The sequence below is a fragment of the Planococcus citri genome, chromosome 1 (assembly GCF_950023065.1).
Source record: "Planococcus citri chromosome 1, ihPlaCitr1.1, whole genome shotgun sequence".
NCBI classification, from domain to species: domain Eukaryota; kingdom Metazoa; phylum Arthropoda; class Insecta; order Hemiptera; family Pseudococcidae; genus Planococcus; species Planococcus citri.
Genome location: NC_088677.1, coordinates 15,061,876 through 15,088,898, shown reverse-complemented (window position 1 = coordinate 15,088,898; position 27,023 = coordinate 15,061,876). Strand labels below are relative to the sequence as shown.

General features: G+C 33.8%; 1 protein-coding gene across 2 annotated transcripts in view; it reads right to left on the bottom strand.

The window, feature by feature from the left end:
• LOC135847977 (uncharacterized) overlaps positions 1–27,023 on the bottom strand; it is a 746,225-nt gene that overhangs the window by 25,044 nt on the left and 694,158 nt on the right. The window lies entirely within an intron of this gene.

Sequence of the window (27,023 nt, the reverse complement as noted above, 5' to 3'; positions counted from 1 at the left end):
TTCAAATTTCTCAATTTCCACTCTTTTTTAGAGCCCTGTATTGATTTGGTTATGTTTATTAAATTTCTGATTTTTGGAAAATTGTGTACTTAGCAAAACTTGAATTTGCAAGGGCAAAAGTGATAAAAAAATTGATTATTCAAAAATTGTTAGATCGTGGCTGTACTATACTGTACTAGCCACGCCCTATGTATTCCCAGATGATCGACTGTATACCTACGAGTATACGTACGCGGCTGGCTGGTTAGCTATATAGAACCAGTTGTAGTATTGTGTTGCGTGCGTATAGAAGTTGGCTATATGTACGTGTGTATAGACGCGATGTTTTTTAATTCATAAATAAAGGCTTTAAGCCCCGATGGTGTTTTTATTTAATAATGTTACGATTCGCGAGTACATACGATTTGAGTTATTCCAACATGGTGGAGGCAGCCGGAGTATCCCCCCGGAACGAATATTCGAATATTCAGAGATGAGACAAGATGCTACGTAAAAGCGGCCGCGGATACCTACGAATACGAAGATTGAAATTGGCACTTGGCACATTGGACAATTGACATATGGGTATGATCGTTTCATTTTATAATTGTTTCGTTATGTACATGATGGGTATGATTATTTCGATTCATTTACTTATTGCTTGATTAATTACCTACCTACTAGAAGTCTCTAAAGTTGCAACTTAGGCAGGTACATATATTGTAGATTATATTGCATGTAGCATGTGAATTAAAGTACTCGTAGATACGTATCTATTATGTAGTGTATGTGTGTAGATAGGTACCTACCTACGTAAGGTGCACATTCGTGGGAATGATAGGTACCTACCTACCTAAGGTGCGTTTATATGGCCATATTGGTGTGTTAGTATGTGGTACGTAAATGTGTGCATGTTATACACATTGATAGAGCAGCGTAAGGTATTCTACCCTAGCTGTAGGCACCAAGATGCGTTACGAAGGGGAACCCCCATGGACATACCCCCGGATGATATTTTAAAACGTTAACGATATGGTGTGGTGGCGGCATGCGGCCTTGGTGCAGCCGTAGACAAAGTTACTACCTGTGATAGGTACAGGGTTTTAGTTACTTTTGTCAACGTTATCTTTTATTAGATAAACTTGCCGGTTAGATGCGATGGCCAGTAGGTACGAGAGGTACATTGGTGAGATGGCGAGACGCGGCCTTTTTATTTTTAACAGCGTTGTTTGTACCTGGCGTGGACACAGCCCTTGATAGTGTCGAGTATGTAAATACGAGTACCTACTAGATGCGAAGCGCGCAGTCGATGTTACGACTTTATTTTTTGTTTGGCCGTATGAGACGCGTATGGTAATTGAGAGATATGAGATGCGGGCACATGTGCAGGTGCGTTGACTTTTACTGTTTTGATTTTTACTGCCTAATGAGCAGTACGCATCGTGGGAAAGGTGCGTTGATTTTTACTGCCTTTAGTTAATGAGCAGTACGCATCGTGAGAACGGAAATTGATTTTATAAAATCCTATTATTCTAGAATAAATGTAACGATGCAGTGAATATTGTATATTTGTTGTGAGATGCGAGACTTGGTACCAAGCCATAAATATGTCGATTTTTGACAATTATTTGAAATGAAAAATAAAAATATCGTCTAGTTTTAGAAATGATAAAAAGGGGTGGAAAGAAACTTGCAGCTGCAACCTCTGCAAGGTACCAGCACAGAGTTGAGATGAGAATACGATTTTTATATTGTGCTACCTGGTGAAGGTGATAACTTGTATTGTGCTCTTGTGCTCCTGTGCTCTCGTGGTATAGAAAAGACGTACTTACGCATTTCTCGAAGTATTCTTATCAACTGTTGGGTGAGTCGATATTGATTATTTAGACTTTGAATATTTTGATGTGTCTTTGAATTTTTGATATGTGCATGTCTTTGAATTTCGGATTTATGATAATTAATTTACTGGAACAAATTTTGAGTGTAGATTGCTATGAATTTACTGAACTAGAACATAAGAGTCTAGTTTGGTATCGTATCTTGAGCTGTGTAGATTGCTATGAATTTACTGAACTAGAACATAAGAGTCTAGTTTGATATCATGTCTTGAGCTGATAAATTTAATTTTCGAGTTCGTGTAATTAGGATTTTTGAATTTTGGTTTTTGATAGATGGCTGTTTGGTTCAGACATATGAGTGTTCCATATACCTACCTACAGTCTGAAATCATTGGATATAGAATTTGAGTGGGTTCTATGCATTCACTCATACCTTGATGATCAATCTACGAGTGACCTTAAATGTGATTTCTAAATTTGAATAATCAGAGAAAAATATCGAATAATTTGACATATGAGCAAATTTGAGAAACAGTTGAATAGTTTGAGCACATTACTTACGTATGGCTGACGTATATGAGTGTTCCTTATACTGAGGCTGAGTTGAGAATACGTGTAGCTGATGTTTATGAGTGTTCCATATACAAAAGCTGAGGTTGGAAATTTGAAATTTTGAATCTGAATAAATTGAATAAATTGATTCGTCGAATATTTCAGATATGTTGAGATCTGGTAGAGGTCGTAATCGAGGTCAGGACCAAGGTGAAGGTCGTGGTCAAGATGGAAGAGGTGGTTCAATACCTCCTCAAGATCAATCTCGAGATCAATTACTTGACTTGGTTTCAAATTTGATACAGCAGAATAGCGAATTGTTACGAAACATGAACCCCGGAGAAGCAGACGGTGAGCGTAGCGTTAATTTGAATATTAGAACGGATTATAAGCTTACTTCCCATGTAAGGTACGACGTGTGGTATGATAATTTTACGAGTGAGTTGTCCGCCTTGAATTTATTGGATATTGTTGAACCTACGACACCCCCTCCTCGAGTCTTCACTCAGACTGAGACTCAGAGGAGAAAGGCAAAGGTGAGACACATTTTGATCAATCGTATTGATGAAACTTATCACAATAAAATAATCAGCATTCGAGATCCCTACGAGGCTCTCCTCAAAATTCGTGAATTTAGAATCGCAGAAATTAACACTACTTCATCAACTCTACTTAAGCAGCTTGAAGATGTTAGGTTTAACAAACGTAAAGAGTCTGTAGCTATTTTTGCAGCTCGGTTTGAGGCAGCTGTCGAAAAGTATGAAATGTTAAGTAGCTCCCTTGACAATTCAGCAAAGTGTAATCGATTCATCATAGCTGTGCGTGAAGAATACGATCAATTTGAACTTACTGCTGAAAACCGTTTTCTGACTAAAAATTATGAGGAACTATGCAAATTAGCTTTGTGGTTCGAAGCAAACGAAAAGGATAAAGGAACCTGGAAATCAAATGTTTCAGGTGAACAGGGTGCGTTTGTGTTTCATGGTCGCAATCGTGGTGGTCGTGGATACCATTCTGGTGGTCAAAATTTTAATTGTGATTGGCAAGGTCGTGGGCGTAGTTCTTGGCGAGGTCGAGGTCAACAATCTGGACGAGGAGGACGTGGACGTGGTTTTGGACGTTTTCAAAGAAATGAACCTAGAAATGAGCCTAGGACTTTCTTTAATGATCCAAAGCAACATTGCTATAATTGTGGCGCAAACAGACACAAATCTCACGAGTGTCCTATCGACCCTAATAGCGGTATAAAATTTTGCTATAAATGTAAAAGGTATGCGACGCATATTTCGTCATCCTGTAAAGGAACGTCCTCTGATTCGAATAATCCGCCAAGAACAGGTATGAAAAGAAAATTTAAGCGGTCTCAGGAGAAGGGGGAGACTGCTATAACTAAAAAGAAATAAAATTTTACAGATAGAGTAAACGACCGAAATGAAGCAGGTTTGGCAGAAAATAATATAGGTGGTGCGTTTCTGCAGCTTCAACGTAAAAGTAAGTCGTTGATCTCATTTATCGCAGATAGTGGTGCGTGCGAACATTTAATTAAAGATAGAGATGCGTTGATTAATATTAGGAAGCCAAACAATAGGCTGTCCTTAATAGGTGCGAGTAATGATAGCAATTTGGTCATTACTACATGTGGTGATGTATTGGTGTGTGATGAGAAAAACAAAGTATCTGTACTTAGCAATGTGCTATATTCAGATAAAGGAAGTGAAAATTTACTATCCTTGAGAAAATTTACTGATTTGGGTTATTCAGTTTTACTGAATTCAAAAGTGGTGCGTATATTTGATCCTCAGACAAATGAAACTATAATCAATGGCGTATATCGGAATAATTTATGGTTTGTTGAATTTGAATTGTGTGATGAGAAGCAAATCTTGGAATTTTGCAATGAAACGAAGTTTATAATGAGTGGTGTGTGCACTAGAAAGAGAAATTATGATCATAATGATGAACCTGATGTGATAGAAAAGAAAAAGTTCAGACTGGTTGATAACAAGACGCCTGAGGTCTTGAAAAAGTCTGAAGGTTTCAAAGTTCATGAAAATTTAGGTCATATTTCTCGAACCTATTTAAAGAAAATGGCAACTGTTCATGAGAAACTTGAGAATATTAATTTTGATGATTCTATTCTGGATTGTGAGGTGTGTATTGCTAGCAAAATGGCTCGTTTACCTTTTAAGAATAATAGGAGAGTAGCCTTGAAACCGTTAGAAATCGTAAATTCAGATATTATGGGACCAATTAAGCCAGTGAGCTTCCCAGAGAGAAAATGTTACATTGTTTCATTCGTTGATGAGTATTCAAGGTACACCTATACTTATTGTATGAAATCTAGAGATGAGGTCGTTGGCTATTTTGAGAAATTTTTGGTGAGTGCTCGAAATAAATTAGGTCATGATGCGAAAATTTGTTATTTGAGATGTGATGGTGCTAGAGAGTATACTTTAGGTGAAATGTTGAAGGTCAAAGATAGGGAGAAATTTGAGATTGATGTGTCACCTCCCTATACTCAACAATTGAATGGAAAGTCAGAGAGATGGAATCGTAAACTTCAAAACACAGTGAGATGTTTTATGCTCGATTCAGGTTTTCCAGCAAACCTGTGGCCTTTGGCTGTAGAAGCAGCCACATATGTGTTGAATAGAACTTGTCATAAAGGCATAAATTTTGAGATTCCGTTATCCAAGTTTGATCCCAGAGATACAAATGAAATTAATCATTTGGCACGTTTTGGATGTTTGGCTTATAGAAAGGTTTTGAAAAGAAGTGATCTGAGAAAATTTGAGTCTCGTACTTATGTTCAGAAAGAGTCTCCAGTAGAGAACTTGAAAAGGTATTTTCTGATTGGTTATGAATCAAATTGCTTTAAGTTGCTAGACATTCAAACAGGTGAGATTGTCAAGACCCGTGATGTGAGACTTAATAGAGGTGTTGTCTATAAAGATGTGAGTAAAATTTTGAAAATGAATGCTATTCCTTTACCTGATGATGAGTTGAATTATTATGAATGGTTTTCTGATGAGATTTCTGAATTAGAGGCGTTGAAAAGGACTAGTTTGAATAAACCGTTCACTAGATTAGATGCGAAAAAGATACTTTCTGAGAAGGAAGAAATTAAGTCTGATATTCATCAGAAGTTGCTTGCATTGGCCTTACTTGAAGATCATGGAGATGTTCAGGCTGTTATAAATAAAGATCCAGTTTCTTACACTGATGCAATTTCACGTGAAGATTGTGAGAAATGGCATGAAGCAGTGAATGATGAGAATTTATCGATGAAAAATAATGATGTGTGGGACTTGATACGGAGAGACAAAGTTGAACCTCATGAGAAAGTGATGACTTACACTTGGGTATTTCGAAAGAAGATTAGCGTTACTGGAGAGGTGAGATATAGAGCACGACTTGTCGTACGTGGTTTTGAAGATCCGACTGAGTATGGTTTATATGAGACCTACTCACCAGTTGAGAGATTGCCTAATATTAGGGTCATATTTTCCCTAATAAATAAGCTAAATCTGGATGTTCTCCATCTTGATGTAAAGACGGCATTCTTGTATGGAGAGTTAGATGAGCCAGTATTTATGGAAGTTCCTGAAGGTGCGATGGATAATACTCAAAGGAAGAATTATGTTTGTAGAGTGAAAAAGGCGTTGTATGGGTTGAAGATAAGTCCTAAGAAGTGGTATGAAAAATTGGAGTCTGTACTCAAGGAATTAGGTTTTGAAAATAAATTGAACGAACCGTGTATTTTCTTCAAATATATTGGTAATAAATTAGTGATAATAGTGATCTACGTTGACGACTTGTTAGTGTTGAGTAATAATACCATAGAATTGAATGAGATTGTTGAAAAGTTGTCTGCTACTTTTTCGTTGAGTAATTTAGGTGAGCCACAAAAATATCTAGGTATTAACATTGTGAGAGACCGAGGTAAGAAAATTATTACTCTCGATCAAATAAAATATATCGATAATATTTTGGATCGATTTGAGATGAGTAATTGTAAAATTGTTAAGACACCTATGGTGGAAAAAGGTGTGATGACCAAAGAACTAAAAGCCATTGAAGAAAGTGACGAGGGAAGTGAATTGAGAAAACTCTTAGAACCAACTGAGTACCCTTATAGAAAGTTGATTGGTTCTTTAAGATATTTGACAGATGGTACTAGACCAGACATTGCATATGCTGTGCACGAATTATCAACTAAAATGTCAAATCCTACAAATTATGACTGACAGAGAGCCAAACGTGTACTTAGATATTTGAAAGGATCAAGAGATTTGAAATTAGTATATACTAGTTCGACAAATGAAGTTGAAATTTATACCGATGCCAGTTATAAAGATCTGAAACCCTCTAACAAAACAACTGAAGGTTTTATTATCAAAGTATTTGGAGATGTGATTTCTTGGGCTGCAAGAAAACGAAGGAGGCGTGTAACTTCGACTTGTGAAGCCGAATTTAGAGTATTAAACGAAGGTATCAGAGAAATGAAGTGCATTCAAAGCACAATTAAAAGTGTGATGCGAGATTATATATATCCGGTGGTTGCATTTTGTGATAGTGAGTCAGCTATCAAATGCACTACTGTTACTAGTAAACCTAAACTCAAGCATGTAATTGAGGAAGAGGAACAATTGGTTAGAGAATGTGTCAAATATGGCGAGGTGCTAATTATGAAAATTGACACCGAAGATCAGCTTGCTGATATTTGTACTAAGCCACTTGGTCTGGCTAGATTCGTGAAATTGAGAAACGAATTGTTGCATGATGAGATATAGAATTGTTGCATGATGAGATATAGAACTTTCGCATGATGAGAAAGAACTATTGCATTTTTCTAATACATTTTTGTAAGTTTCAGAAATGAATGTGTCACCAAATAATGTGTGTCCAAATAATGAGTCCATGGAACATGATTTTGAAATTGAATTGTTTGCCAATGACGAGGACATGGAATTGGACTTGAAATGATTTCTGATGTATTTTAATTATTACTTAGTTGTTATGCAAAATTGATTTATTTGTTCATGATGAGGTGCGATTTATAAATAGTCACAGTATTTTGGCTTTCACTGTGGCGGGGCTTCTGCGTGGTGCGATTTGTCTTTTCCAAAATTTTGTATTTTTATCATCTGTGAATAGGGGGAGTGTTAGATCGTGGCTGTACTATACTGTACTAGCCACGCCCTATGTATTCCCAGATGATCGACTGTATACCTACGAGTATACGTACGCGGCTGGCTGGTTAGCTATATAGAACCAGTTGTAGTATTGTGTTGCGTGCGTATAGAAGTTGGCTATATGTACGTGTGTATAGACGCGATGTTTTTTAATTCATAAATAAAGGCTTTAAGCCCCGATGGTGTTTTTATTTAATAATGTTACGATTCGCGAGTACATACGATTTGAGTTATTCCAACAAAAATAACTGATGCAAAAAGTTGATTTTTGTAGCTTCAACATTTAAAAATGTCAACAATAGTTTTCAGGAAATTACATTACCTATGTTCAAAAATAGGAAGGTAAAGGCCCGAGCGAAGCGAGGGCAAAAGCTTTCCAAACTTGATAATTTTTAAAAGTAAAACAACATCATTTTCGACGTGAGAAGTTAGTTTTTTTACCCCCCAACTTTGGTCGGAGAAAAGAACAGGAAAATGATGATTCGAATCAAAACGTGAATAACATCATTCTTGAATATTCTTGATAATGCAAAAAGAACTGGTTTTCATGACTTAGGCATTTTTAGTTTTCAGGAAATTATTATATTCTTAAAAATATGAATAAGGCTCGAGCGAGATGACGACAAAAGCTCTCGAAAATTCAAAATTTTTGTTTCACGGGGACATAATTTTTACATTTTTTAACAGAATAAATTTAGAGTTATCGGCGAAAATTCTGAGTAAAACAACATTACTTTTGATGTGAGAAGTGAATATTTCTTCTCTCAAACTTTGGTCAGAGAAAGGTAAAAACGATCTGGCTGAGCGAATCGAGGCAAGAGCTTTTGAAAATTTAGATTTTTTCTGCATACACGACTTATTTCCAACTATTCCAACTCTCCCAACTTTTCCAAAAAATGTCCAAGTTTTTATCAAAAGCTTTCTGTCTTCAGAGTCGCGCAGAGAAAATCCGTGTTTCGAATTGAGGGTAGGACAAGTCATGCTATTTGGGAGGGAGAGGGTGCATCGTTCTTTTGGCGGCAAAAAATTGTAATTTTGACGCAATAATTAAAATTTCAAAATGCTAAGCACTGTAAATTTTTTGAAAATCTGATCGTTCTGTTCAGAAAAAATGGCTTTGAGTATTATGAGTATTTCTGGAATTTTTCTGCTTGATTTTCATATTTTTACCATTATTGAAAGCAGGATCTTGAATGACCCGAGCGAAGCGAGGGAACATTTTTGAAAATTTGTGATTTGAAAAGTAAAACAAAATCAATTTTGATGCAAAAATCGGGTTTTTCTGGTTTCAACATTTTTCAAAATTCATTCATAGGTTTCTTGAAATTGTAATATTCTACAGAAAAAAACCAAATTCGCCCAATGCTGTGGAGAATTTGTAGTTCGAAAAGTAGAACAACATCAAATTTGATGCAAGCATTCAGTTTTTTTTATCTTTTCTTTTTCTAAATTTTATCAATGGTTTCTTGAAATTTTAAACGTAAAAAGGAGAATCAAATTGACCCGAGTGAAACGATGACAAAAACTTTTCAAAATTTATACTTTCAAGAAGCAAAACAGCAGTAATTTTGAAGTGAAGTCAGTTTTTCCATCACTGGAATTTGTGAAAGTTTGAACAAAAATACATTCCAAGCACAATAATGAACAATTTCAAAAATAGAAAAAAAACAAAAATAAGAATTTTGAGGATAGATTGCCTGGTGGTTTGGCAAATTTCAAATTTCCACAGATCATCAAAAGTGGTCAATTTTAAATTTTCAAAAATCACAAAATCAGTATCAAACGCGTTACCGACGACATGCCTACTTGGTTCACAAAAATTTACGGAGAAATCGCAAAAATTAGGGCCTAAAGGATCCATTTTCCTAATCTTGATTTACTATGCATTAAAAATTCATAGCTCAGAAGGGGCCTCTTTTCACTAGAGGGCGCATTATCCACCCAGAGAACTTATTTCTTTTAGGGCTCACTTGAGCATATAGCATCAGCAAACTCTGTTGAACACATAGGCAAATACTCAACGAATAAAATATGTAGGTAGGTATGTAGATGTACATATGAATAATGTTGTATTGTTGTATTAATTATGGTACTGTACGACACTCATTGTGTTGTGGTTATTTCTTTTTTTTTTTGCTCTAAATAGATTTTTTGCCTATCAAACTTCAACTTGAGGGGCCTCAAATTCTACTGGGGGCCCCAACATTGCAAGGGCCCCTATTGCAGCCGCAATAGCGCAATACCTACGTGGGCGCCACTGAATAACTCAATAATCAACTCCGAAAATACTGATTGCAAAGAAGTATCACTTTTTATTTACTTACCTATTAGATATATAAAATAATCCATTAATTATTTTTATAATAAACCTTTGGGTTTTTCGTTTTTCAGATAAGTTTTCAATTTTTCAAAAAAATATTGGAAAATCTCCATCACATATTCATTGTTTAATCAAAAAAAATCACGTTGAAGAATCCTGAGAATTCTAAAAAAAAGACGTGTAGCATAAACAACCCCTAAAAATAGAAAAAAGTTTAAAAAAATGGAAATTTTTTTAATATGCAATTGAAAAAATTACGATGAATTGAAAACATATTTGAAAAACCTCCAATGAAACAATGAAAAATTACCAAACAGGTACGTATTTCCAAAAGGGGTCGCTTTTTGTCGTCGATCTTTATTGAAAGTTCAAATAGGATGGACACGAGTTCATTGAAAGTTTGAAAAACCCAATGATTAACTCAACTAGCTCAATAGTCAACTCCGAAAATACTGATTGCAAGAAAGTATTACTTTTTATTTATTAGATAAATAGAACAATTTACTTACTTCATTTTTTAAATAAACCTTTGGATTTCTTGTTTTTTAGATAAATTCTGATTTTTTTTGAAAATTTTACCAAGACTGTGGTATTAGTAGGCTACGTAATAAAGAGACAACAGAGAAAATGTAGATACTTGTGTACCCAGCAGGATATCACGAGAAAAATATTGGAAAATCTCCATCATGTGTAAAATTTTTCTACAAAAATGATTTATTATTGACAATTTTTTTCAAGTTTTTAGTACCTACTTCTTGATGATAAAAACAAATTTTTCGATCTAAACAAACATCCACTGAAAAAAGTAAATGGTAACAAAATTGTAGACCATAAGATCCCCTATTTATGACGTCAGTGATCTTCTTCTGAAAAGTTGAATTTTCGAGATAGTCTTGTTTCGAGTTCAAAAGCTTGATTTTCATCTTCTGCCAAGTTCTTAAAATCAAGGTCTTAACGAAACAAAAACAACAAGTTGAACTGAACTGGTAGGAAATTTCACATTTTAGGCACAATTTTAATTCCATCAATTTTATTCATAAGAGGATTGATTCAGTCCTCCAGAACATCCATTTTTATCGTTAGAATAAAAAAAGAGAAAACATTTCCAGCCAAAAATTGCAGGTTTTGCAAAAAAAAAAAAAAAACTCATGTGATCAAAGAAAATACATAATATGATTTTATTTTTAAAATCAGCACTGAGGTAGTGTTTTACCCAATATTCTAATAAATTCTCGTTGATTAATTCTCATTATCACTTCTTTCATACCAGTAAGTTATTAATTTTCTTGAACAACTTGTTATTGAGGGAATCTCCTCTCCAACCCTCCACCCGATGTGCAAAAACGTCGACACAATGTGTCTGCTGTGTCCGCGGATTTGTGTCTGCGTGTGTACGTTTTTTCAGACACATTGTGTCTGTTTTTTATGTTTCTCCTAATACAAATGTGTAGGCAAACTATTCCACCCTGCATGCTTCTTCTTTTACCACATAATAGTTCTCATTTACATAGCCAAACAAAAGAAAATATTCTTTTGTGCTAGAACTACAGGTAGGTATATTGAAAGAAAGATGAATTCTATCCCTTAACGTTGCCTGTACTGTGAACAATCTAGGGTAGGTGCAGGCATGGCGCAGGTACCTTGTATTGTCTCATGTCTGTCTCCTCCTTGCAACGGAAACGTGATATGGAACTGGTTTTATTTCTACTTTCTCTCGGATGTTTGGTGAAGTTGCTGCTGGTTTCCCGTTTCCCCCTTCCCCACACAACTTATAATGCATAGGTACTTAAGGGATGTTTCTCGACTTCGTTTATAGGAGCACACCACTGATGCAGGTTCAGAAACAGGTATTTAATTGTGCATATATGCCCATCGAGCCTCACTTAAGACAGTAATTTTTTTTGATCAATTTTGAGTAATTTATTCCCCAAAAAATATGAACGCGTAGCATATAATTTTTCAAATTTTTTGAGGTGTGTTTGAGCATCGTGTGATGCGTTTATGAGGATGAAATATTTTTTTGAAGACAAAGCAAAGAAAATTGTGGGTTTTCTGACAAAAATTAAAATTTTAGTGTGCTGAACACCAGTGGAGTGTGTGGGGGGGGAGCAAAACCAGATTTTTAGACAAAAAAAATCAAAATTTCAGCTGATTTTCCGAAACTTCTTCAAAATGAATGATTATTTCATCGAAAAGAAGGCAAAATTACTGCTTGAACGAAGTAAGAGCAAAAACTTTATGAAAAAGTTGTTTAAAAAAATTTAAAAACAAACAACCACTTTTGTGATGTTATATTTTACATTATCACCAGAGCACAATTTGGTGACTCAGTTCAAAAAAATGAAAAATTAGCACTTTTCAAACGGTTTAAATATTAAGAGTATTTCTGAAATTTTCCTTTCAGTTTTAGAATTTTTGAATTCTTGAAATTTTTGAGAGGAGCATCTTGGATATCCGAAGTGAAGCGAGGGGAAAAGATTTGAAAATTTTGTGATTTGAAAAGTAAAACAACATCAATTTTAGGTAATAAAAAATTCAATTTTTCTGATCTCCGCATTTTTCAAATTCATTTATAAATTTCTTGAATTCGTAACGCTGTAGATGATATGATGGAACAACATTAATTTTAATGTAAGAGTTTGGTTTTTCTGATCTTAGCTTTTTTTAAATTATATGAGTGGTTTCTTGAAATTTTAAGAGTGAAGAAGAAAACCAAATTGACTCGCGAGAAATTAGGGCAAAAGCTCTTGAAAAACATACCTAAGAATTTTAATAGTAACCTTGGATTGATGACTTTCGAATATGTTGACAAATCCCAAATAATTCCAAATATTATGGTGGGAGGGGGTGCATATTCCCTATAATCGTATATATAGGCAACCATTTCATCAGCAGGCGGTCACATTGTGAACGCTCCGCGGTCACATAGTGTCTGCTCTTCACTAAACAATAGGTATTGTTCTGAAGTACAGACACAAAGTGTCCGTTTTACCGGATTTGTATACCGTTGTGTCCGATTTTTACGGACACGCTTGCACATCGGGCACCCATCCTCTGTCCCTCAAATGCACGTTCCAAATTAATTTTAGAAAATAAATATCTCATATTTCTGAAATATTCACCTTTCACAATCTCTCGAATCTTCACATTCCAAAAATTACTACCTTTAATTTCTTTTTCCATAAACCATTTCCTTCCACGAACATTTTCTTACGCCAGTCTAATCAAATAAAAACCTTTAAAACGATCACCCTCACTAGAAAGTGCTAAAAGCGTCATAAACAAATCAAAGAAATATGTAGAAAGAGAGATTCGAAGCATAACGTGAATTTTTCCGAACGTGTCAAAGGATGCACATGCTTGGGTGCAAATTGCCCCTAACACTTTATCAAAACATTATGCTGTATTTAATGTATTTTATTCATCTCGTACTTGCAATAATTTCATGCAAAAATTACCCATCTTTGGTACCTTTAACGAAACTCGAACTCGTTCAATTTATAAAATTTCCTTCTCTTTAACGAAGCTATTTAACTTTATAAAATTTCTTTTAATCTTCCAAAATTCGTAAAGGAACGTTTAAATTGACGTAATTCAGTTTAATTTCATCTCAGATAGAATATTCCTTCCATCGCAGCCCCCTCCATCTTCGCACTATGAGGGCGAGACAAGACGAACTTTGCGTAATTAGACGAAATAAAAAATGAAACATCTCTTTCGTAATACACTCGTAACTTTAAATTGAGTAAGGTTTTCTTTTTTGTAGTGCAAGGTCAAGTTCAAAATTCAAATAATTGGCTACGAAGCTCGATATCATCAAAGTAGGTGCCTATACTCGTATACTTACCTATATAACATTCAACGACACTTGGCGCTGCACAGCTCTCGGGTCCAGTAAACGAAATATATGTTCTTTTGATGGAAAATACTCTCAAAGAACAAGCTAACCTCGGGTTATAACGAGCAGAAAACGTGGTGTTTTGCTAATAAAAACACGCCTGAAACTTGTAGACGTATAGACTCTGTAAGTATACACCAAAGGTATTCTCTTTTAACTCCGTATTGAAATTTTTCCAAAGAAAATGAAAGAGAAAAGGTGAAAAAAAAAATTGGTAAACAACTCGTTGATATTTATCGCCTCACTGACGAATAATAATTGTATCGAAGGAATGGTGTAGGTCTCTTTGTATGTGTATTATACGTCCCCTTCCTCTTACCCAGACTTCTGCCTTCTCTTCTATGTACATCGTATGAATATAAAAAAATACAGCAAAAAGAAGTGAAGAGCCAGGCATACTCTTTAGACCAAACACGTAGCGCAAATTGCGTTTTATTTTGCAATAAACTCGCGATCGCGATTTCCACGATGAAATTACCGCAAAAAAATAGTAATTCGGTAGAAATAAATACATTCACACTCGATAAATTATTCAATATACAGAATTACGACTATACGAGCTTGGCTAAATTTTTATTTTTACGTACTCGATACTACAGCCCGGATTGGAATTTCTAGTCGATATTATGCGCCATTATGGGTTAGTATAGTATACCTTACTCCTCTATAACGCAGTGTCGATATCAATAATAAACTGCGAATAGGATAAGATGGACGCGAGGGGTACACGAGTGTATGAGGTTTTTTGCGGTCTACTTATCATATTGTTGGGAGCTGCTTTCTTATATTCATTTTTACTCGAGTAACGTCTAACAATAAGTTTGCGGTAAAATCTTTTACTTTTATGTTTTGTAATCTTGAAAAATGGAATAGCGTATACAATGTAACATCGTACTATACATAGCTGCCTCTAGATCGATCGGTTTATTAGAAATTGATGTTTATGCTCGATTTATACCTATTCGTCGAACAATTTCAGCCCTTTGAAATTACTCAATTGCATGAAATTTTTTCCTTCGGTAAAATTACTACAGCGTTGGCGAGGTTTCGAAGGAACGAGTTTCAGGGAGGGGGATTGTGAGTTTGGAGAGGGAGAGAGGGGGTAGTTTTTTGTGGATGAGAGTTGTACGTTTTTATTACTGACATGCTGAATTGCTGCTCCAAGTCCAACGTGATTCTGAATTTTTTACTTCTTTTCCACTGAACCCAAAAATGGACTTTGGAGTAATGGTGAGGGGGGGGGTTCTGTACCAGGAATTGAAAATAAATCAATACAATGCGACATAGACACTGTTAAATTTCAGTTTTTTTTTTTTTTACTCTCCACATTAACGATGGAAAATTATTTCAAAATGTTTGCCAAATAAAGAAGTTACGTAACGAAATAATTTGAAATAATTTTTATGCTTCTCAAGTAAGTATTCTGTCATTTTTTGTGAGCTATGCGGAAACGTGATGAAACGTTTTATGCGATTTTTGTCGAATTTTGACAAATTTCACTTGATTACATCAGTTTCTGATAATTTTTAATGTGTTTGTGTTCATTGAAATTTTATCAGTTTTAGGTAATTTAAAATGACTCATAACTTGGATTTCTTATCCATAGGAGCATTTCACAATCCCGGGACTTTAATCCATTCGAAATCATCACGCAACAAATTGAAAAAAATGTCAGAATCACCAGCTGGAAAACTACTTAGAAATTGTGGCTTTTTAAGATTTTTTCTACAGTTTCTTGCAAATATCGTCCAATTGTGATGAATCTTCATCTAATTTTGACAGTTTTTAATTTTTGTTTGAAATATTTTTTACAACAAATTCAACCTATAAGACGTATAATCATCAATCTGTCACCTGTGTAATTAATAAATTCTAAAAGAATTTATATAGGTAAGTTTTCATTAATTTTCATTTATTTTTAATGACTTGGAAGATACTCAACTATTTCCAGGTTTTTATTCCATTTGAATAGTTTTCTCCAATTTTTCTCACTTTTAAATGATTTTGAAATGTTTGAAAGCCATTGCAACAGGTTTTAATAATGTAAGTACTTTATATTTAATTTCATGTAAATTTTGATCAAGTTTCAGTAAGTAATTTTTGAAGATTTTTAATGATTTTAAAGATCTTCTTGTGTTTTCATAACGTTTTAATATGTTTTTAATCGTGATATTGACTTCTACACGCATTTTACCAAGTTTTGAAATTTTTAAAAGAATTTTAATCAATTTTCCATCAATTGAAGGAGAACTCTCTGGACTTTTTTTCATGTTTGAAAAATAAAAATACCCATTTTATTATTTTTGTAAGTGTTTGATATGTTGAAAAGTTGTATGCATATCTTATGGATTTTGCAAAATTTTGATAAAAGTTCACCAGCGTTTGGCAGTTTTTAAAAGATCCTTTAGAATTATTTTCTTTCATTTTTAAAATGTTTAAACATTGAAAATCAACGTTTAATAGTACCTATTAAAGTTTACAAAGATGTAATTCAGATACAGTATTTTAAAAATGCACGATGTAAATGTGATGAATATCCTTTCACTGTGATACACAAGTAGCTAAATGGATTAATTCGAGTGCTGTTTTACATGAGATACAGATTTTTTATCTTATTTTTTTAATTTGAATGAGTTGATAGTAAATTATTGATTTATTGCTTTTTTGTTTTTGTTTCAAATGCCAAGCATATGCGGCCACTGCTGCCTCTCTTCCAGAAAAATGAAAACTGAATTCTGACTATAGACCCAACCTAAAATCCAGTCTATCTCAAAACCCCAACCAGTTACAAGCCCACAATATCACCAATCCTGATGAGAAGTTGGGCATTATTCTTACCAAATTACCACCTGAGGTATTTTCAAGGGCTATTGACATACTCGCCTCAACTGAAAAAATTGACAAGAGGTTTTTGGGGAAGACAAATTATTAACACAGAAAACAATATTCAAGGATCAAGGAATATAACTTGGCCATCTGAAAAATATCAAGTAATGAGGTACATCCGATGTACATTGCTAATGTGCCAAATTTACTGGATTCAACCATACTTTCCCGGGTTCCCAGTTCCCACAGAGCATTTGAGGATGCAATTGGATCCATCAGAGGGTATAAATTTCCCGATGTTCTATTTATGCGGCAAATTATCATACATGGAAATTCACATAGAAGATGCAAGAATGTGATTTTTTTCAATTCCTGGCACAAAACCCACCGACTTTCATTTCCGAAATTTCTCCTAGCATTTTAGAGATAGCTACATTGTGTATACATATTCATAAGACTCCTGAAATTATGAAAGGTCAGTTCGTATAATTTTTTTGAGCGATTATACCTTACGTCCGAAATCTATGTGAAGATTTTTTTCTTTAGTAATATAGTAACGATTCTTTTTTCTTGCAGATTCGCAAATGCTGTAAACGAAGCCAATAAATCTCAATATAGGTACCGGATATTTTCAATTTACGTTGAGCTGTTGCCTTCAATCCATGGAGACGTAGAGGCGGAAATTTAATACCATTATGTAAGTAGATTACAAAACTTTTGAAATACCTATTAAAATTTAATTTTTGAAACTTTCGAAGCGTTTTTATAGAAAAAGATTAAAAAGGTCACTAACACCTAAACCTTATTCCACGACACCGATAATTACGAGTACAACCAAGTAAATCTCACGGTTTTAAGAAAAAACTAAAATTTGCATCATTTTCTCTGAAAACTATACCCTGCGCCCATAATTCACAAAAAAAAAAAAAAAAAACAACACAGCCACAGACGTACTTTTTAACCAGAAAAGCAGCGACAACGCTCTCACATTCGTCATCCAATTTCGAAGAACTTCATTGTATTAATCACACAACATACACCACAAACTACTCCACCATTTTTGGCAAACGACTCGCCACTTTACCAGCTCTAACAACAATGGCAACTAATTTCTCGTCTCGAGCACATTTCTCTCCATAAAATACCTAGAAAAAGCATACACTATACTAAAGTATACAGTACGCAGAATTGATGCAAAAATTAAATTACACGAACTGCGCTCACACGCATAGTACACATATACAGAGACAGACAGATAACGAGATAACTTTTCTCGCTTTGGCTCACACACTCTCGCAGACAATTTACTCGACAAGACGCTATCATTTTCGTAGAAATTATCTAAACCTTGAAACGCAAAACCGCAACCAGCCGCAAAAGCAGACCTGGAATGTGCCACTACACATTCGGTAACAAGAGCAAAGAAGAATTAAAAGAACATCCTCCTACAAACATTGTGTTCGTCAAATGATGCACGAGCACTGTAAGTAGTAAGTCATCCTTAATGATAAGCTGCAAAAGATAAGCGCGCAAAGAGCGTTCTCGTGGTGTTGAATTACGAGTACAAGTGCCCTGAATTGGGAGAAGGGGGTAGGTGGAGTATAGTTTATTTGGAAAACATCTACCAAACCGTCTTCGTATTCAAAAACCCCAAAAAATTGCATTATTTTAATAATTGGTACATATATGTACTTAAGTTGATTAAAGAGTTTTCACTGCTGAATTTTTTCCAAGTTCTTTTTTCATGATTTTTAATAAAAGAAACATGGTCCTCCGAGCCGGGTTCTGTTTATAACCAAATGCATCCGTAATTAAGTAATTAATTTTTGTCCCAATAATTTAAAGTTTGTTCAATTTTACAAATTTATTCATCCATTTCCCATATAACAATCGCATTTATGAGCCATACATTAAAGCTGCTACTTATTATCATAAATACCACAATAGAAAAGAAGACTGATGAGAACCTCAGTGAAACTCAATATGGCTTTGTAGCAAAGAAAGGGACTAGAGATGCAATAGCCCTACTGAAAGTGATCATTCAGAGATCACTGAATGCTAACAGGGAAATTATTGCATGTTTTATGAATTATGAAAAGGCATTTGATCATGTTATCCATGAGAGGATATTGAAGATCCTAAACAAGTACAACGTTGATGACAAAGACCTGCGAATAATAAGGAATCATGTAAGTACTGTACTGGGAACAGAGTTCAAACATAAAGGGGCTGTAACCAAGACAACGACAAAATTTGATGTAAATGTCGACCTATCCACATCAGCCACTTTTGAATCCCACATGTCAATTTCAATTTCCACCCTGTTTCGAGCCAATTGTCGATGTAGTTGTGAATTAATGTTGATTGGAATTCATGATCATGTGGCAAATTGACTCGATAGAGGAATCAAAATTTACATCGACATATTGTATTGTAAGATACAAATATGACGGATGTGGATGGATCGAAATTTACATCTACCTCCTGCTACGTAATGTTATGAAGTTTTAGTTTCAAATTTAAAAATATTTCCCAAAAATGAGTTTCTTTAACTTGGCCATTGACCCCAATGAAAGCAGCATCCATTCAGAGGCCACTTCTGGAAGGTACTCACAGAAAGTCTGTACAATTGACAAGTTGAATATAAATTCTTTATAAAGAAGAAGGTGCAATAGGTACTTTATCTAAGAGTACCGAAATGATACATTTTCACATCGACGACATGATGATGTTAATTTTGATGTGAAATTCGACATCAACAAATACATCCAAATAATATCAACGTCATTCACTAAATTTGAGTAATCTTCGAAAATTTGGTCAAAGTTGATGTTGATGTAATTTGTGGACAGTCAACTTTCACATTGACATATCATCGACAACTCCAAACTATGGAAGAACTAATCATTTTTTATCAATGACATAAACAAATTGTTTTACTCCTTTAAACAAAATCATGTTTTTAAATGTTTAGGTATCACTACTAAAGTTTTAAACACTAAAACAGAAATTTTGATGCCAAAAAATTGGTCGACATAGTTGTAGATGTCGAGGCATCGAATTTTACATCAACATGTGGAGATGTCCAGATGACATGCCGAGGTATCAGAAATAATGGAAAAAGTTTGAAATTTTTATTAACTTGGCTTCTTTACGGATTGAAGATTACTACTAAATAACTAATTGATCACTTTTCCATCATTATGTTGGAAAAAGAAACAGTGGATAGGGTATATTTTTTAAAGTAAATGTCGACGTGGACAATTTTTGTATTGGAAGGGTAAGATGATCAATTATCATCCAGTGTTTTAAATCTGACCACACGCCTATCTTGTAAACTAATAGCACAAATAATTTGAAATAGATAAATATTTCCTGTTGTAATTTTCACAGACAAAACAAATAAGACCATGCTACAGTCCATAGAGCCATTTGTCGAAAAAATTCAACGATGTTGTTTTTCATCAGCCCAAAATGTTTGGTCCAAATCTGTGGCTTTCTTGGTTTTAATGTCTACTGATAAGACAACAGTGATCATTCTTTCCTTTTACACGCGTTCTTATGGAAAATTCATAATTTTTGAAAGTCAGTAATTAATTCTGTAACCAAGCTAGCAAGGTTAATTTTGTTTTAAATGAAAGAAGAAACCTTCTAATCTTCCAATACATTCTTATTTTTAGCATAAGTGATTTGAATCATGTACAAAACATACCCACTTTATTCAAACGATACCTACTATTCTGCTTCCCGCTTATGGGATATTTACCTACATTGAAATGGGATTTTTAGGTTTTTAAAAATGAGTAAATCTGAGAAGTAAAAGTTCATTCCTAAATTAGAAGAAACGCATTTTAATTCAAAACAAAAAAAAAACCATCACCGGATGATTTGGTGAATTTATAATCATTGTTTGAAGTTGTGAAATTTCTCATAAGAATGCATGTAAAACGTAACCGTCATCACTGTTTCATTAGTTCCTCGTTCTCAGCCAACAGATGTCAGCCACTTTGGTTTTAAAATTCCAATTGGTTTTGCAAAGCAATATCAGCAAGTATGAGTAATTTCTGAACAAAATTTTGAAATAAAAAGAGTGCTTTAGTTCTGATTACCTATCTGATATGTGACATTCATCAACATAAATTTTGATCAAACATTGTTTGTACTCACTCATATTAAGTACATTGCAAAATCAATTCAGGCATTGAAATCAGCACAAAAGTTATTTTTAGAGCAAATACCTACCTATTAAGAAAAATTGTACATGCAACCACATTAAAAACGCGAACCAAGTGAACGTTTGGGTTTTCAAAAAACAACTTTGTTTAATTTCTGGGCAAATTTTTGCACAAGGGACTTTGGGATGATCTTATTCGTTTAGTCTGTGAAAAATATGCCAGTAAATATTTTTTCCAAAATTTAGAATGGGGGAGGTCGGAATTAGGGACCCAACAATTGAAAATACCATTTTAAATACTCTTACTTGAAAAAGTTGGCAAATTTTCAAAAAAAAAAATTGATTTGGTGGGTTCAAATTTTAGGGAGTGAAACTAGGATAGTTGGTTGGGATTTTGAGCTATTGCCAACTTCACTACGTAAATTTGGGGCTGATCAATCAAATAATCAAATAAGGTGATCGATGTCGATACTACCAGTCCCTAAATTCGATGATAAGTATAAAAACCTTCCAGATTGGCACAAGGAATTCATCAGTACATATAAGTATGCCATTGCTAAAATAATTTAGATGATTTCCAGACAATGTATTTGTACCTTTTTAAATGATCAATGGCCGGAAGTGCAGAATAGAAAACAGAAACGTTTCTGAAAAGTTATGGCACCTAGGGTGAGTTATATTAATCAGCATTCAAGCAGATAGAAAGTGCAGAGGTATTTCAATTGTCTATGTACATACTTATTATTGCCGAGCATTGCCCTACATTTTGTGATACTTACTCCAATGATAAAGGTTCAGAAACCATCAAACAGCACCCGTCGAATCAAATCAAGTAGGTATAACTGCTTGATGAGCTGAAAGTTTGTGATACTTGTACATATAAATACATACTGATGCTCTCTCACCAGTTAGGTATATTTTGATGTTTCTATTTTCCGCCAAATAAGTTTTATTTCAGATTTTAAATTTTGTTTTCATGTAGGGGAGAGGGAGGATGCTTTGGACAGTTGCTGGTTTGACTAGTTGCAGAGTTTAAAAAAAAGACAAAACAAACAGTTTTTTTTTGTTTAAAACAAGGTTTTAAACTGCTGGATTCTCATGTGTTTTAAACGTGTTTTAAACATGTTTAAAATGTGATTTAAACACGTTTAAAATGTGTTTTAAACACGTTTAAAATGTGTTTTAAACACGTTTAAAATGTGTTTTAAACACGTTTTTTAACACAAATTCATTTGTTTTGGATTCTGTTTTTTAAATACTTATACATCATCCAGTAATCAACTTTTAGGATGCGGCGTCACAAAATAGCTATAAGGCTCAAGAAATATTAAACAATTGAAACCAAAAAACAAAATTTGCTTTTAAAAAAAAGTGTAGGAAGAAAAATGAAAATCTAAAAATTCAGTTCCTTCAATTTCACTACTTTTTCAACAAAAAATTCAAAAAAAACGTGTTTTTTTTTAAGGAAATTGGAGTTGAAAAAAAACTTGTTTGAAACAAAAAAGACCATTTTAAACAGAATTTTGTTTTAAACACTGTCTGTTTTTTTCTCGGCATTTAAAACACTGTTTTAAACGTTTTAAACATACAGTACTGTTTTAAACTGACAATAATGACTAGTTGGTTTGATTTTTTTTTGACGGGGTTTTCACTATTATTGTGGCAATGTCCTACCACAACTGATATTTGACAACATTTACTGGATACCAACTCGTGTGATGAAAATATTTCAGCTTTTGTTATGAAGTGCTGTTTTTTGAAAAAATTTTTGTTTCACATTTTGAGCTCCTGAAAAATAACCGTGAGGAATTTCGTCAAGAGCCCAAGTAAAATGAAATCTCTTTCCTTCTCGTCAATAATCACTAATTACCTTTTCGTGAAAAACTGATTTCTTCCCACAGAGGCCACAGCCAGTTTAAGTAAAAATGGCATAGTGGGGATGTTTTGGACACTGCGATAAATTCGTGTTAATTTGTTATGTTTGGGTGTAAGAATGCCTCAGTTTTATCCGACAAATCCAGGAAAGACTTTTAATGAGTCTGGCTTGTCTTTTATTTTATTTAAACCTGAAAATTGTATCTTATACGTAGATAAGCAATCAAAAATTTTTACAGTTTTTAATTATGTAATGCTCAACGTGATGTAATGGCAGCATTGCTGCCGCATGTATCTCAAATATACAATTTCAATTTGAATTTGAAATTCTAATCAAGAATGATTTGAAGTTGCCTCCTGAAAATATGTAAATTTGAGCAGGCCAGCACTGGCTGAAAAATATGGCATAAAAAAGTCGACTCTTCAACATTGCCTCACTAATATTAAAAACAATCTGAGTCAACTGAAATTGTGTGAAATTGTGGACAGATACTGACAATTGATTTCTACTGGATTGAAATTTGGGATTTCCAAAAATAAACATTCAAAAAAACGTCTTTTCTCAGCATGTCCAAAACATTCACCTGTCGTGTCCAAAACATTCCACTACTGTCCAACACATCCACCCAAAATGGTGTTTTTTCAAAGTTCAATGGTTTGTTCAGTTTGCAACTTATAATTTTTTCTAGCAAGTCAAAATGTGTGCATTGAGATCCTCTTTCAAATGAGACCAACCCCACCTTTCTAGGTGTTTCCTATCGCTTGCAATTTCAAATCAAAGAAAAGTGTCCAAAACATCCTCCCTCTCCCCTAATTTTTGATTAATTTATGTAGGTATCTATACTTTGTACTTGCATACCTACTTATTTTAAATCAAACACTTCCTCTTAATTTTTTAAAATTTGTATTTCAATTTGTTCAATTTGTTCAAAGTGAATATATCTAGTTTTACTTGATTATATTCGCATACAATTTCAATGGTTGTTTAATTAAGTTTCAATTAAGAAAATGGGATTGTTGTTATTTAATTTGTCGAATTTGTACAGAAATATAATGCATACCTATTTCGCAGTTTGAATAATTTTCACTGTACAAAGTTTGAAATATCATCGTTCCTTGAACTTTGTATACAAAACCATGCCTCTACAATTCGCACTTACAAACAAAAATTCCTGTACATTTTCAGACTTTGTTTACAATCCTCGTATTTAAAAGATACCAAAAAAAAGAGGAAGAAATTCAAACAGTAAACAAGAAAAAAAAAGAGAAAATGTCAGTATCCACATCATATGCATACAAACTACAATACATACATACAAGTTTGTGGTTGTGTATACGATATGTTCGAGGATTGTTTTTGCCTTTTTCTTTCTTTTCTTCGCAACCATCAGCGTGTATTCAAAAGCACACCACACTGAACCATGTGCCAGTATCAAAATCCAAAGAAGCGAAAGAACCGAACAAGCGAGGCGAACTATAGCACAATGAAGAAGACTACGCTGTGTATTTACCGCGTTCATTAATCACAATTCTAAATTACATTTTGGCATCATTAAAAGCTTAAAATACAAGAAATAAGCGTGCTTCGCTGCCACGCTGAAATTACTTTCGCCCTTAAATGCCCTAAATTGTATGTGCTGCGATCTACACCTATACCTATAGTTTTACTCTACTATAGCCTTTTCGAGGGGTGTAGCGGTGTAGCGTATTTTTTTTCTTTTGTTACAGAAATACGATATTACTGGGAAGAGCATGATTCAATTCAATCATCAATGGTAAAGTAAGTAATTGATCTAAATAGAGATATGTAGCACGAAATCTCCCTCCTCACATTTCAAAAATTTTTTTCATCTGCCAGATAAGGAAGTTAATAAGTACCTACTACCTAGTATGGATTGGCTTATATGAGGAATGGATACTTAAATACATTTTCAAAAATAAGGAGGATTTCAACAAAAAGCTTCATAATTTATTTTTTTGAAGATGTGGCAGCTCCTCGTCAGAATTTTGGGTGGGAATAGGAGAAGGAAAGTGATACAAAAAATTTGAATCACACAATGAGCTGAAATGCCGGTTTAATTGACAATGATTCTCTATTTAACAAGTCTCTGAATCGGACAAGGTAGATAAGTAATGATGAATGCAGATAGTAGCAGGATACTCCAATACGTAAGTCATCAGGTACTTACCTAATCACCGATTGAAAGCGAGTTTCTGTGTTAATTGCTCAACTAGGTATATGATGCTGGAAATATTTCTTTAAATTCAATTTCTGAATAATGCCTATACCAAAAATATGTAAAGGATCATTTTTGTAGAATGTTGAATTTTCCACCAAAAAAAAAACTCTGCAAGTTTTTTGCAGCTTTGAAATTGATAGAGACATTTGGATTTGAAAAAAATTTAAACAATTTTGTTTCACGTTTGTTCCAAAATCTAACATTTTTGAATTTGGTATCACAAATTAGTCCAATAGTGAAAAACATCAATTGCAGTCGTTGATGGGACTGTTTAAAAATAAAAAAAAAGTGAAAACGCAAGAGCTGCAATAGAATTTTTTTATTTTCGATCAAACCCCGAAAAATTTTACGTGATTCCAAGTTCTGTAATTTATTAGGTAAACCTTCAACAAACAATTCGTCAAAAATTAGAATTCCATTCGATAAAAGTGTAAGCAGAGGCAAAATTTTATTGCCCGAGTGAGGTACATAAGTGGAAAACTCTGGGAAAATCCTAGTTTATAACGAAATCTGTGCGTAGTTTACATTCACATTCAGAGTTACTTTTTTTTAAGTTACAGAACATAAAATTTGGTCCACAATGAAAATTTAACCTATAGGTACCAATAAATGCAAAGTTCAAGGATTTAGGATTTGAATGTCTTGAAACATAAATTTCCTTGCTATAATTTGTTAAAATTGTAATAATGATTCGATAGCTGGAATTCTTACTTGGAATTGCGTATATCTACAGCTCCCTGTACTTGAACTCAAAAGAAAAAAATACAATCGACATCCAGGTATGTAGGTATGTACTTTTTTGTATGGAAAAAGTAAGTATTTTTTATCCTTTTTTTTTCGTTTTTTCACTGTTTTTGAATAAGTATTTTAGTAGCTCAATTCCAATTTTCCCGGTTTTTTTTTTTTTTTTTTTTTTGATAATTTAGGTTTTGAACTTGATTTTAAGGTTCGTTTTCAATTTTCTTCTCAGAAAAAAAAAATTAATCATAAGTTTCAAATGATTGTTTTTTGTTTTTGATGGAGACTGAAAGCCTCATTTTGATATAAGCAATTATGAAACTCAAAATCAGTGTTTCTAAGCACCATTTTATTTCACATAAATCGGTTTAAAGTTTGCTTCTGGCTTATTTTCAGTTCAGATAAAATTTTAGAGGACAACAAAATTCGTGGACATATTTCCTCATGACAAATTGAGTTTTTCAGCCCTCCATATTTTAATTTTATACCAAACACCAATAATAATTTTCTCTTCAAAAGGTATTTTCCTCGTTGCTCCCTCCTGCTTATCTGTCCACTAATTCAGAGAACCTCTCGATGAGCCTGTCTCTGAATTAAACGGAAATCTGTTTGTTTTTTTTTAAAAGAGCATTATCAGAAATCCCCAGCAGCACAAAAATTTCAGCTGCCCCAATTTTTGGAAAATATTTAAAAATTTAAAAATTTTCGAAGATATTTTTTTGCAAAAAAATTATGAAAATCAGTTATGAACCAACTATAAACTCCTTCAAACCAAATTTTACTACTCTTCAAGCATTCTAGAGCCTGTAGAAAGACTTTTGAATTTTCCTGAATTCTCGAATTTGTCCAGAAGGCGAGGAAATTATCATAGGCAGCCATAAAAATCAAGTTTTGAGCACAGTTTAGACCAAGGATGATTTCCAAGTGACCGAACATCCAATCAACAATTGCTAGTCAAAAAATACATAGGTGAATACTCGAGGTCTTCTGATGAAACTTTAAAAATTCTGAAAAAATTGAAAATTTCGCCAGAGACTCCAGAACAACCGAAAACCACGAAATTCGGATCTGGAGGCTGGCTTGAGCGAAGATATAAGATCATTCACAGGAGTTTCAAAAATAAAATTCCCACACGAACAGAATTTTTTGGGAATTTTTTGCTCCATGGGGTTGAAATAGAACAGGTCGAAAATATACCAGACCTTGATTTTTAGCTCCCTGAGTTGATTTCTGCGCCATTTGCAGCAATCCTAAAATGCAGGAAAAATTGAGAACTGTACCATAGGCGTTTCAATGGCTTAAAAACGTGGAATTCAGTTAAGGAGAGTTTAAATCTGATTCAGAACTAATTTTCATCATTTTTGCTCAAATTTTCAAAAAATTACCCA